A 13,478-nucleotide genomic window follows, 5' to 3' on the forward strand; every position below is an offset into this window, starting at 1 on the left:
TGCCTGGCCCTTTTTTCGGGTCCAGGTTTATGAGAAGGTTCAGTACTCCGGCCTCCGTGACGGTAAGAGGACTTAGTCTGCTATTAACGGTGATGTCAATTTGGGGTAGTTTCCCATCGTCAGTTGTGAAGATAGAAGAAAAATAGTTATTTAGTGAATTAGCGCTTTCTTTGTTAGTTCGGGCGACACTTGGGGATCACTTGATGCCTTAGGTTTAAGGTCGTTCCAGAATTTGCTCGGTGAATTTCTTAGGAATCCTTGGAGTGTGTTTGAGTTAAAGTGTGACTTCGCTGTCTTTATTTTAGATTTGATGTCTTGGATAGCTAGAGTAGTATTACTTCGAGATGAAGGATTAGGTGCTATTTTCATTGATTTTTTCAGACGCTTGACTTTACGTTTGGCTTGAATGATGTCACGTGAGATCCAGGGATTGTGCTTCCTCGTTTTTTTTTAACTTCAGAAGGTACATACTTGGAAACACAATGAAACATTATTTTTTTGAAACTATGCCACAACGTTTCGATGTTTGTGGTGGGACGCATTGAAAGTGTTTCAAAGGCGGTAAATTCGTTAGACAAGTAGTGAATAATACTCGCATTGTCTGCTCTACTGAAGTCCGGGTAAGTGATGCGTGGTTGGGAAGAAAATGTAGTATTCTGAGCAGGTACAACACATAAAGTAACCTTATGATGAGATATGCCATTAATGAATTAAATGTACGTTTGCTTTAACGGAGAATCATGGCTTCAAAAAAACTAACTGAAGTGTGTTGGAAGTAGTTCCTTGAACACGTGTGGGATTTGTTACGATTTGGCTGAGATTCAATGAAAGCATGAGTTCGAAAAGCATATCAGCACTTGGTGAGTGGTATTCAAATGTTTGCCAGTTCACATCAGGCAGGTTAAAATCCCCTAGAAGTATTAGTCTGGCCCCCAAAAGGTTATTTTGCGCATACAAGCACAGTCTTTCCATCACTTCAACCTCACAAGAGGGACTACGATAAATACAGCCTACGACAATACAGCATGTAGAAAATGTTAGTTTACATAAAATTCCTTCCACTCCTGTGACATCAGGTAATACGATATTAGGGATTTCTTTTTTAATCAATAAGGGAACGCCACCACCGCGTGTTAATCGGCCCTTCCGTACGATTACTTAGTTTGGTGGTGTGACTTCAGCATCCCTGATAGCGATTGTTAGCCAAGTCTCAGTTAAAGCAACAAAATTTGGTTCGATACCAAGAAGTAATGCTTCAAGGAAGTCAAGTTTTTTTTAGTATGCTACGCGCATTAATATTGCAGAAAGTTATTTCGCGCTGAGTGCGTTGCGCCGAGGGCGTGTTGTTTGCCTTTCTGTTTCCTGTTGTTTTTTTGCTCAAGGTAGCTGTATGTGGTTGGATTAGGGCCACATCATTTGTTTCGTCATCAAATCGGTAGAGGTCATCATTTATACGCAGTTTGTCGTAGACCAGCGATACTTCGTCCCCAGATTCTTTTCTAGTTTTCGCGTAGTTCCACATTTTTTCCCTGATGTTTCTTACAGACCATGAAAAATCTTCGCTGATTGAAAAACTGCTCCCCTTCAGCTTATAACAGTTGCTAATGATTTGTGATTTGTCGCGGTGGTCCAGGAGCTTCAAAATAACCGGTCTGGTTTTTTTAGCTACTAGCATGCCCAATCTGTGAATCCTTTCAATCGTTACATCTTCGACTTTGAGGACACTTTTAAGGATGTTTTCGTGCACTTTATATTCAAGTGGGCCTTCGTTTTCCTTAGCTTCCTCGTGAAGACCGTAAACAATTCGATTTGATCCTCTGGAACAACCTTCGAGATCGTCCACTTTTAGTTCAAGCGACATTAGTGCTTTCTGGAGGCTATTAATTTGTTCTATGCATGTAGAAACCTTACTATCGGGATTGCTTAGGCTGTCAAGCTTTGAGTCGGTGGATGTTAGACGTTCTTCCTTATATAACACGAAAGTCATCTGCTATTTGTTTTAGCTTCTTTGAAAACTGGTCATAATCAGGTCCAGGGTTACTTTCGACATCCCATGCTATAAGCAGCAATTTAGAAACATGCACGCAATAGTCACACAACAAATTTGAAAGTAGCCTTGCAAATAAACATGTAAACGTTCGCTTACTAACTAAATTAAGAAGCGTAGTGCCACGCGCGCACAAGCAAACATGAGCACATCTCACTCGATGACAGCGGAAACTCGTCAAAACGCTTGAGTGAAGAAGCGCGGCAGCAGGAGCGAGCAAATTGACCTTCGTGCTGCAACGCAAACTAAACGGCGAGAACACAGCGCACGCGAAGCTACAGGCCCTCGGTGCGCATAGACGCCTAGAATTTGTATACCCATCGCAGATAGCTTTTAACCCTTTCGGCCCTGGCGGTGTCAATTGACACCACAAGAGAAATGGTACCTCCACGCAAAGAAAACGAAACAAGAACTTGCAATTTTTCACTTGAAAAGAAGTCAGGGCCCACCAACTGCCATAGACATCAGTATCGCCGCGTTTTCTCGAAGGCCGGCGCTGGGTGCACGCGCGTGGCAGCAGACGACCCCAAGTGGAGTCCGCTGCTGCCACGCATGATGACGTCACAAAAAGAAAACTTAGTAAAAAATACATGAAATGCTAACATTATCGTTTTGTTGTTAAATACACTACGCCTAAATAAATAAAGCATTTATTTTATGCTGCGTTTCAAAATCGAAAATGACTGTCGGCGCCTACACACGCGTGCACGCAATGGGAGGACCGTTGCGATTCCTTGTGGCTGTGTGGTGTGTACTGTAGTATTGAATCACTGTGTAATATCGGCGAGTACGAATAACGTTGCTGTTACGAAGCTACAGAAGCTTCGAACGAACTGTCCTGCATCCACGAAACAGCACGACATGTCGCATCATTTGGACTGTCGGTTTCGAAGAGTCGTGGTAGCACGGCGCCGACTGCATATTGGGTCACTGTGTAATATCGGCGAGTACGAATAACGTTGCCGTTACGAAGCTACAGAAGCTTCGAACGCACTGTGCTGCATCCACGAAACAGCACGACATGTCGCCTCATTTGGACTGTCGGTTTCGAAGAGTCGTGGTAGCACAGCGCCGACTGCATATGCTGCCGACACGGATCATGCATATTGCAGGGTGTGTCGTATGTAGCGATTCTTTAAGTTGTGTGTACGCCTTCTGGCAAAGTCGGATGCCTGTTTGGCCTTGGACACCACGTCGACACACTTCTCTCGAGCTCGAAAACGCAGAAGTGGTGCGCGTCGGCATTGACGTCGATGTAGGGTGCATACACATTTCCAAATCGCTGTGCAAAGTAAGGGTGCCTTTTGTCGATGAGCAAAGTGCATTCAAACATTTCGCGTCGCCTTAAGCACGCAGAAGCCTAGTAACGAAAGCCTGGACGTGAAACGTGAATCTAACAGAAAGGCCTGTTCCCGCCTGAAGGCAATGTCAGCAAGTGTCTGTGACGAGTGTCAAGTGACTCACACGAGGCTGGGCGTTGAAAAGTGTCTCTCGAGTGCCGCTGCTTCAGTCTGGCCAGGGCCCAACCCGCTTTCATGAACCATTTGAAATGCCCAGTGTATTAGTTGCTATAGATTGTGGTGCAGTGAGACAGCCATTCCATAGCAGCCATGAAAATTACCTGTGGAAGTAATAGTTATGCGATAGGCTTTCGTGGTGATTGTCATTATGTATCACATGCATCGGAGTGCGATCATTTACACCCTGTGCTCGTGTTTAGATAAATGCTTTATCTTCTGAAGCAATATCTGCAACAGCAATCCTACGAAGGATGAAACATTCGTCTTGTTTTCCGCGATCGATGCACAACACTAAGCGGCAACTGCAGCAACAAGCATTTGGAACCAGTTTAAACGTTTTTACCATAACAGCAAAAAGTTCTGCCAAACTGAGAGCCCACATATGCCCCATTCACATCAGTAAATTCAACAAACAAGAGCAACAACACTGAACAACGTAACAGGGGCTGCACAAGACCACACCACCAACCATAAACGCGCTCCAAGGCATAAAGAAACGAGCTGCTCCAGCGTTGCCCCCCCCCCCCCCAAAAAAAAAAATTAAATTATGGAGTTTTACGTGCCAAAACCACTTTCTGATTATGAGGCACGCCGTAGTGGAGGACTCCGGAAATTTCGACCACCACCTGGGGTTCTTTAACGTGCTCCTAAATCTAAGTACACGGGTGTTTTCGCCCCCATCGAAATGCGGCCGCCGTGGCCGGGATTCGATCCCGCGACCTCGTGCTCAGCAGCCCAACACCATAGCCACTGAGCAACCACGGCGGGTAGCGTTGCGCCCAAGTGTGGCTCGAGATTGCAAGCTCGAACACCATCCGGTTCTTCCAGCGCAACTAACTAGAACAACATTCTATCACACAACACAGTAAGAAACCGTAAAATTGTGTTTTAGCCAAGCTGAAACACTGAAGCAGCTCCAGCAGCGCGCGCAAAACTATAAACCGGAACACGCCATACTTGTTTAAACAACGTCATCATAACTGTGACGTCACTTCCGTGCGTGGCAGCAGCGTTTTGGTATGGCATTTCGCTTCTACCACGCGCGTGTCACCAGTTACCGCCTTTCTCGAACGCTGAATTCACGACGAAGACGAAGAAGTGGCGACATCATGGCGAACGCGGAGCCGGGTGAGTTCCGACTTTCTGCAACTGTAGTTACCTAATCCCTTTGGATTATGTGCCCAGTTTTTTGTGTGCTGTGCCTTAGTAGTGCATTAGTGAGAAGGCATTTGAGATATTTTGTTTGCACGTGCAGCTTTTTCGCAGTGGCATGCTTTTGTCATGTACGATTTTGACACCGTCAGGGCTCAATGGTTGCCAATGGCGGTGTGCGAGTCGATTGTGGCGCCTGTTTTAGATGCGCGATATCTGAATGAATGCTTACGCGGTATATCAATTACCATGTTTCTTTTTGTTCACAGGTGCGGGTATACCTGTGACTTCATTTTATCCGTGCCACCGAACGCGTTCCACACGGCTACAAGCAACAATAGACGCGCTGTTCGAGGAGCTCGACAACGGCAACTTGTCCGACGTAGACTGCAAATTTTGATGACTCTGACGACAAGGGTGTGCGGCATTCTGCTTCTGATGAAGCTCAAATGGAGAGCGACAGTGAAAGCTCGGATGATGAGAGTGCACTGGACACATCTGGCGGCTGGAGACGAGAATTGTTCAAGGCACCGGAATCAACATACACATGTAGGTGATGTCCACGAAGCACCGGAACTCGGAGAGCTGCTGTCACCGAGTATTTCGAAGGGAATGTGCCGAATATTGTATTTCTGGAGCTGGTTGAAAAAACAAACCATTACTCGGTGATTCACGAAGACAGCTCCGTCAACACCAACAAGGCAGAGATAAGGCGTATAGTTGCATTACATATCACGATGGATGTTCTCCACTACCCGAGGCTGGGACTTTATTGGAAGCTGAACATGAAGTGCGGTCATGTGGCGTCTGCAGGCATGTCGCGCAACCGTGTATCATGCGGACTCTACCGACCACCTCTGTAAAGTGGGCCACTGCTTGATGTTTTCCAAAGCAAGTGTAAATGACTCGCAGCAGAGGAGCGCCTCTGCATAGCAGAGCAGATGGTGCCTTTCAAAGGGCGGCTTGACATAAAAGAGTATGTCAAAGGCAAGTCGCACCCATCGGGCATGGAAATATTTATGCTCTGCGGCGAATCTGGCCTTGTATATGACTTTCTACCCTATAACGGGTCCACAAGAAAGGTAGAAGTCCACGTCAAGCAGCACTATGGTGTTACAGGCGCGATAGCTTTGCAATTAGCTGAAAGAATTCCATCTGCTATGGAACACAAGCATTTTTCGACAGCTATTTCATGTTCTGCCACTGCTCAGTGAAATGTTGTGTAAAATATTTGATGCCGGCACTGTAAGATCGAACAGGTGTGAAAAGTGCCCTTAGAAAACTAAAAAAGTACTGAAAAAAGTGGCCGCGGTTCTTCAGAATCGAACTACAATTCACTCGCGAAAGTGGACCTTGAGAATGACGTTTCATTTTATGAACCTCCAGTGGTCAACGCTTGGTTTGAGTACAGGCGTGACGCAGACAAACAGAGCATCCCTAAGCAGCTTGATCTCCTTGACTTCATTGTAAGAGTCATTGAGTCACTGTCAGCAGGTGGGTCGAAACATGTGGCACCCAAGTGGGGAAGGCCTTCAATCACCATTGCAGGCTTCAAAACACCCAAGAATGGCAGAAAATAGACCTGTCCAGGATGTAAGGTTTGATCAGCTCGGACATTGCCAACTGCACGCTGACACGAGGGAAAGAAGAAGCAAGATGGAAGGCTGCACAGGAAGAACCCGCATAATGTGCGAGAAATGCAAGGTTCACTTGTGCCTAACAATGTTGCGAAACTGCTTCAGGGCTCTCCATACACGCGTATAACATCTCTTTGATCACTTTGACGATTTGGAGTTGCCCTATGTCCTTTTGAATAATGCTGCCACATATTTCACTTTGCAACCATTGAGCCCTGATGTACGGTTTTGACACCATGCTTGTAACTCTGTAAGTACCGACATTATGAAGTTGAAATTTTTTGGTGATGTTATTTATGTCCTAAACAAGAAAAAAAATGCATCGAAAAAAATCTGCAAAGAAAATAAAAAAATCAGGGCTGAAAGGGTTAAAATAGGGCCCGCGCCGCCGCGCTATGTGCCACAGCAGCCGCAGCAGAACCCCCTCCCCTTCCTCGCCTTCCTCCCCTCCCTCCGGTGCCTTGAGTGCGACGGAAGACTGCGCGCTTCATCCCCGCTTTCCTCCCATGCGCGCGCGAGATTGAGCTGCCATCGTCTGCTCACCCTTGCACACTTTCACTCGCACATGCAGCATACGGCGCGCGAGGACGATGTTATCGCCCTTGGACTTTATACGGAACATCACGGCGATGCCCACGGCAGACATGCGCTTGGAGTATCCATATAATTGCTATCGCAAAATAATAACCACAGCCGAACTAAAATGGAATGAACACGCCATATACATAAAAGAAGGCCTATGAATTAATTAACTGTTTACCCGAGAAGGATGCTTGGAAAAGCCAGACGCACCAGACATACAAATTCTCGCATAAAAGATAGCTATCAGACTTCTCTTGGAATAGCTGCTGTTCTGTGGGATTCTTATATTGAATTAAAATAAGAAAACATTCAAAGAAAATGTGTTAGGTTTGTCCATAATTGTTCATCTGGTAGACATCGTCACCATAGCTTCTTTACAGAGTCGAACTCGAGAGCTTAGCGATAAGAAAGAATATATGGAAAGACTGAGGGTTCTTATTTATTTTATCAAGATAAAGTTGGCCATTTGCATGTTGGAGCAGCGTCTGAAAGTCTTATGCCCTGACGTTCATTCTAAAGAAATGAAAACAGTTGTAGACTTCATAAATTGTACTGATACCTTCAAAAACTTGTCTTTCCCCAGAACAATATATCAATGGCGTCATCAGCCGAAATCGCAGATATTTCGACAGTCAAATCATTTCTAAATTCAAAACTGCATCAAAACTACATCTACAAAACAACAACAAACTACAAAATTGCTAGGAAACAGCTGTTAGCTGCCAATTTTTGCGGCCAGTCATTCTCCTATGTCTGCAATAGTCGGGCCACGTTTGGTGACCTCCTACGCTGGTACAGCATCGATCAGGGACCTCCGTCCAAGAACACAGTAAGAAAATTTTCCAATGTCCTAACAGACCGGCCGATGTCAATGCCCGAGTTCGGTCCAGGCTAGATTGCCAAGCTTGGCCCAACCGCACCATGGTCGGCCACCGTACTGGCCAAGGTGTGGCCAGAAGAGATCCCACTTCTTTACCCATTGGGTAAAGAAGTGTGATCTATCAAGCAACGCCCAATAAATAAATAAGTAAATAAATAAATAAATAAATAAATTGTGGTGTTTAACGTCCCGAAGCTGCGCGGTGCGGTTAAAGGGCGCGAGATTATTTGGACGCTTGAGTTCTTAACGTTCACCTGAATATAACTACACCAGCATTTTCGCATTCCATCCCCCATCGAAATGCAGCCGCAGCGGCAGGGAAACAAACCCACGGTACCTGAACAAAAAAAAAAAAGAAGGTATTTCAAGAACTATTTATATCCCCAGAGGTTCCGAGTCCACCCCCAAAGAGGATCGAGGACCACACTTTTAAATTCTGCGAGACAGGAACATATAATAAAAATGGAATTCCGATTTGTCTGTCTTGCTCTGTGCTTTACCACGCTAAGACGTCAGGCTACGCCAGCACTCTTCGCCAACTCTGCGGTGACTGACTGGCGCGCCGCGCGTGACCCCTTTATGTTTCTCTCCGCGCCCGCCGAACAAAGGTAAGCCAGAGGGTGCTTAGCGTTTTCTGTTTTTATTTTCCCAAAATTCGGCGTACTTCTTTTTTTCGTTTACACCGAAAACGCTGAACCCTGCTTACACACAGGTGTCGTACGAGAGAGAGATTTGTAAACAAGATGGTCTTGTATAGGGCTTGAAGTCAGGGATGCCCCCTCTCGCTGCCCCCTCGGCAGGTCGACTAGCACTGCGCAGTTCGACGAGCTCTGTAGGTGATTTTATTACCAGTGGTGCTTTGTGCAAAGCAATTCCGACTCTCCAGTTTTTCGATTAATTATGTTATTGCGAATAATCTGTTAAACGAATGTTTAAACCTCCTAAACCCAAGAAAAAATAGCGGAAAGCATCAGAGTGCCCCATACGATTTACTATAATAATTGTTTCTACGAATTAGTCCCGCGCTTTCGGGACCTAGGACGCGTCATGACGTCATGGTAGACCGGCTCGCTCCGTTCCTGCGACATCTGCGGCTGCAACGTTCAAGAGCAGCACTACAGTGTACTAGAAGCCTTCTATTACACTGTAGCAGCACCAAGAGCAACTAGCTAGGAGAAACGTGCTCAGCACGGTTCATTTTAACGGGATAGTGTTAAGGGCCCCGTGTCGCAAAAAATCCGGTGTCGGCGCAGGCATCCGCCGCCTAGAAAATCATCCCGAAACATATTCTATACGGCACAAAAGTTATTCTTCTGTCATTAAAGTTGCTCACACCTTGTCTTACGTTCTTCACAGAGTTATTCATCGGAATTTTGAGAATGGCAGCCCGCAAACGAAAGTCATGAAACAAAATACCGACAGCGCGTGCCTTCTATGCACTAAGCCGGGCTTTCTGGTAGAAACGCGGCCTCTTGCGTGAATCGATCTTCTGTTATTGTTTCGCACTCTTGATGTTTCAGTCTGAGAAGATTTAACATGTTAAGTCTTCTCAAAACCAGAAGGCCCGCCTTCGTGCATAGATTTCGCCGCCAGCGTTTCTCGGTAGACATTACGGTTACATAAGCTGCAGTTGCCCGGAAGCGTGATATGCAGTCAGGGATATTTGAATGCTATGGCGTTCCACTCTTAAAAGTGAAGCTAAGCGTCCTCCATTTTTGTAACGAGCTTCAAATGTCGATGAGGCCAGGTCTGACATTCGAGGCCCAATTTTAGCATCAAATTAATTTATCTCACAACTGTCTCTTGACGTTTCCTCGCTCGCTCTGACGGTACTCGGACGTGGTTGTGCCGCGCCGAGTGGCCAATAGCGATGACAGCGTCCGAGTGAGGAAACGCGAAAAGAATGGATAATTGATCGTTAGAAAATGCGGCCCCTTATTTTTTTTTATTGATATGAGGAGACGTTTGCGCGCAATTTAAGGCGCCGGCTACTCCTTATCCCTTGAGTGGTTATTCCTTGTTTAATACAGAGAAGCGCATAGTCCGTGCGGTCACAGATTGCACGCTTACTATAGCTAATTGTACATGTTTAAATATACATTTGTAAATATGGCATATTTTAGCGATATAGAAAAGGCAAAAAAAAACTGCAGATAAAAAAAATAACCGCCGATTACGATACTCCTTAATGCAAAAATTGAGTGCAGCTCTATACGTGTTTTCATTTCGCGATATATCGGCTGGCGTGGACAATCGGTCTCGTGCGGCACGTTGCAAATTCGGAGCGAAGTGTGGCGCCACTGTCTTACAAATCTGGAGGTCGCGAGAGCCAGCGCGTGGGTGGCGCGTGGGCGCGATTCACAGATGCCACCGCCGACAAAACCCCCAGACGACGCGCACTACTCTGGCGCCACCTCGTAGCCACCGTCCCCGCACTACGCTTTTCTTCTCACGTTTTCACCATACCCTCCTCCATTTTCCGCCTCATGGTTCCGCTGCACCCTCCTCTCTCGCCGCTTTTCATTCCCCGCTGCGCGCCGCGTTCGCTCTAATCTTTTGCTGTGCTCGTTCGCTCGGTTCCGCCGACGTTCGCCGCAGGAACGGGCTGCGCTAGAGTATTCTACGTCACTCTAGCTGCGCTCTAAAAAGTCCACGCAGGTATTAACGAACTAAGTTCGTAGATCACGCAGGAGATATTCTTGCATGTGTGAACTTGAAACATTAAATTTTCATTCACTTTTATTTCATCGGTTTCACCCCTCCAAAGAAAATTTAATCGTTCATCACATGACGAATAACTGTTTTCCCGAGAACACAGCTTTGAGGAAACGCTGTCCCCGTCTAACTAAAGCACCTGCGAAGCTGAAACAAGTCTTAACATTGAATGTCTGCAAAGCAACTACAGCAGTGCTTCCCAAGGTGGCTACTAGCCGTAAGTGGAGGCAACATTAGCTGAGCTACCATGCAGCTGCTTTGTAGAGGTCTAGGACTAGAATACAGCAGCTTACAAAAGACTGCTGCTAGCCATGGCCTTAGCTAGATCAAGCTGGAGGGATGTGTATATCTTTTTTGGACATCCATGGGATTTCTAATATCGTCTGGGTGTTTGAAATTTTTTTTTTATGTAGGTACATATTAGAATTGTATGAACACGGCATTCATGCAGTCGCTGCTAGATGCCCTTTTCATTTCTAAATCTGCTGAAATTTGGCATTTTTGGCTGGAGATAACTTTTCTTCAGTGCATTCACTGAAAATAGATGCACAATTAAGTGCTGACCAGGCAAGTTGGAATTATACCGTGAGAGCCAATTTCAAAATCGAAATAAGAAAGTTTTGATCCGTGTAAATGTATGGCCGCCAGCCGGGACATCTCTCTTCGGGTTATCCCACTAGCAGCTGAGGGCTAAAATGCAGAGTGGATTTGACTGTAGTATATACCTGGGCCACAATTTTGTAGCGATGCCTTCCACTCGATTTTACACCCTGTTTATCATCCACCGATCACAACCGGCTGAACCCCTTGATAATGCACCCCCCCCCCCCTGCCCCCAGGTGAAGCATCGCTCTGACCACTGACGAAGCGCGAAAAGGTATAGCATCGAAAAAGGCATTGCTACAATATAGCACCCTTAGAGTTTTGCAGAGATGCAGTGCTGAGCGTGAGTAGGAAGTAGGGTGCTACTGTAGAAGTAAATTATTGTAAACTGCTCTGCAACTTTTGGTGATTTTTTGACAAGTCAATGTCAGCCAATGTTAACCCAATGGGGCAACCATGTTGGGTATGCAGTTAGGGTGGCTAGACCCATTTTAGCCACCGCAACACAGTCAAGTTATCTGGCCAACCAGCAGAAACACCTTTTCACTTGTTCATTTGCTCTTTCTTCTTCAAGCCATCTTCATTCAATGCCTGTTAGGGCAATTTCACATGAGCAGTGACGAAAACTTCGCATAAACTACTAATGCTAAAAAAACACACTTTTCTCATGGATTAATTGAAAGGATGTGTCCAGAGCCACTTTATTGCGACTCAGTGGCATATATCAGCAAGTGCATATGAATATCTGTAAAGAAATGACAAGTCATGCAGACATACAGACACACATAGAAAGCAGACTGCTCGTAAAAACTACATAAATAGAGAAGTATTTCAATTGTAGTTTCTAAAATCTCAACATTAAAGGTACACCACCGTATGCAATAGCACACAAAGCTGAACTTGCATAGTATAAAGCATATATTCCTCTCACACTGGCCACAAGTGCACAGCAAGTTATACATAGTCATCACATGCACAGTTGACTGACTTTAACAATACCATTCAGACATTGCTAATGATTTAGCATAATGGTCTATTGAGAACATATGTATGGGAAGCAGAGGTATGCTAAATTGGCCAGCATAACAAACTGCTTGAGCAGAAGCATTTATATTATTTTATAAAATAGTGCAAGAATAAACAGTGACCATCATTAGCCCAGTTTCCAAAAAAATTTACTACACAATGCCAGCCTTGCAGATGCTTTGCCTAGTCATCTTAATCCTGAGGACCCATTAGTTTGGTTTGATGCTTCCTTCCTCATTCCAAAGCACAGTAATACCTCCAAGTTTACTACATATAACACAATCTGTGCCACTGCATGCCACTTTTTTGACAGGCATGAATAGGGTAGGCTGAACTTTCTTCCAGTTGTCTTGAAGAACTTTGTAAACCTGTGTGCACCTTTAAATTTGACTTATACTTGCCTTCAGTTTAAACAATCTATCATTAGGTTTACGAGTTGGTCATAGCGATATAGTCAACAAATCTGTGATGTGTAGGCCTTCTGCAAAATCAAAACTAAGCTGGTGATATAGCCCTCGTGCAGTGTATGGCTGCCATCACCTATCTAGAGCAGCCGAGGGGTGTGCTGTGGAGCAAAGAAAGTGGTATTTTATTCCAGGTAGTGGTAAAAATGCTTTACGTAGGGCATGAATGGCAATCACTATAATCACAAGTACAACACTTTAAATGCAGCTGCTTCCATCAAGGTATGCCTTATATGCCCTACAGCACATTGCTGCATTGTCCTAGACAGATGACAAAGGCTGTATGGGCTTGTGCCCTTTGTATTTTATAATGCGTGATACCAAGACTATGTCTATTTGGGCTTCTTATCACAACTATGTACACATGTATAAGAAAACTTCACATTTCCTTTACACAAGAGATGAAATCTAAAAAGCAAGTGACCAAACAGCAGTTTCTCACAGAACTAAGATAAAGCAAAAAGAAAAACGAACAATTGCAACAATTTTTATGTATACGACTTTCCAAATGATGACTTTATAGTAGTGTGCAATATATGTTACCCAGGCTATGTGAATCATGATTTTCAGTGACAAATATATGTCGAAGCCTGCACCATATGCTATGAATTAACTGAATCGAGTACTTGCGAGTTTGGTGATAAAGGACAACATGTTTGCCGTCAAGTATTTGCTTTGTTCACTCTGTTATGAAATTTGGTACGCTGTTTATATTTTTTTATACATTCAGAAATATCAATAAAGTTGCAGTAACAAAATGCTATTACAGGTGTCAACAAACAGTCACACAGCTGAACATGACACACAACTGAAAAGCCACATAGATCCAAGTGTGATTGCTTATAAGCAGGG

The sequence above is a fragment of the Dermacentor albipictus genome, chromosome 1, assembly GCF_038994185.2.
Source record: "Dermacentor albipictus isolate Rhodes 1998 colony chromosome 1, USDA_Dalb.pri_finalv2, whole genome shotgun sequence".
Classification (NCBI taxonomy): domain Eukaryota; kingdom Metazoa; phylum Arthropoda; class Arachnida; order Ixodida; family Ixodidae; genus Dermacentor; species Dermacentor albipictus.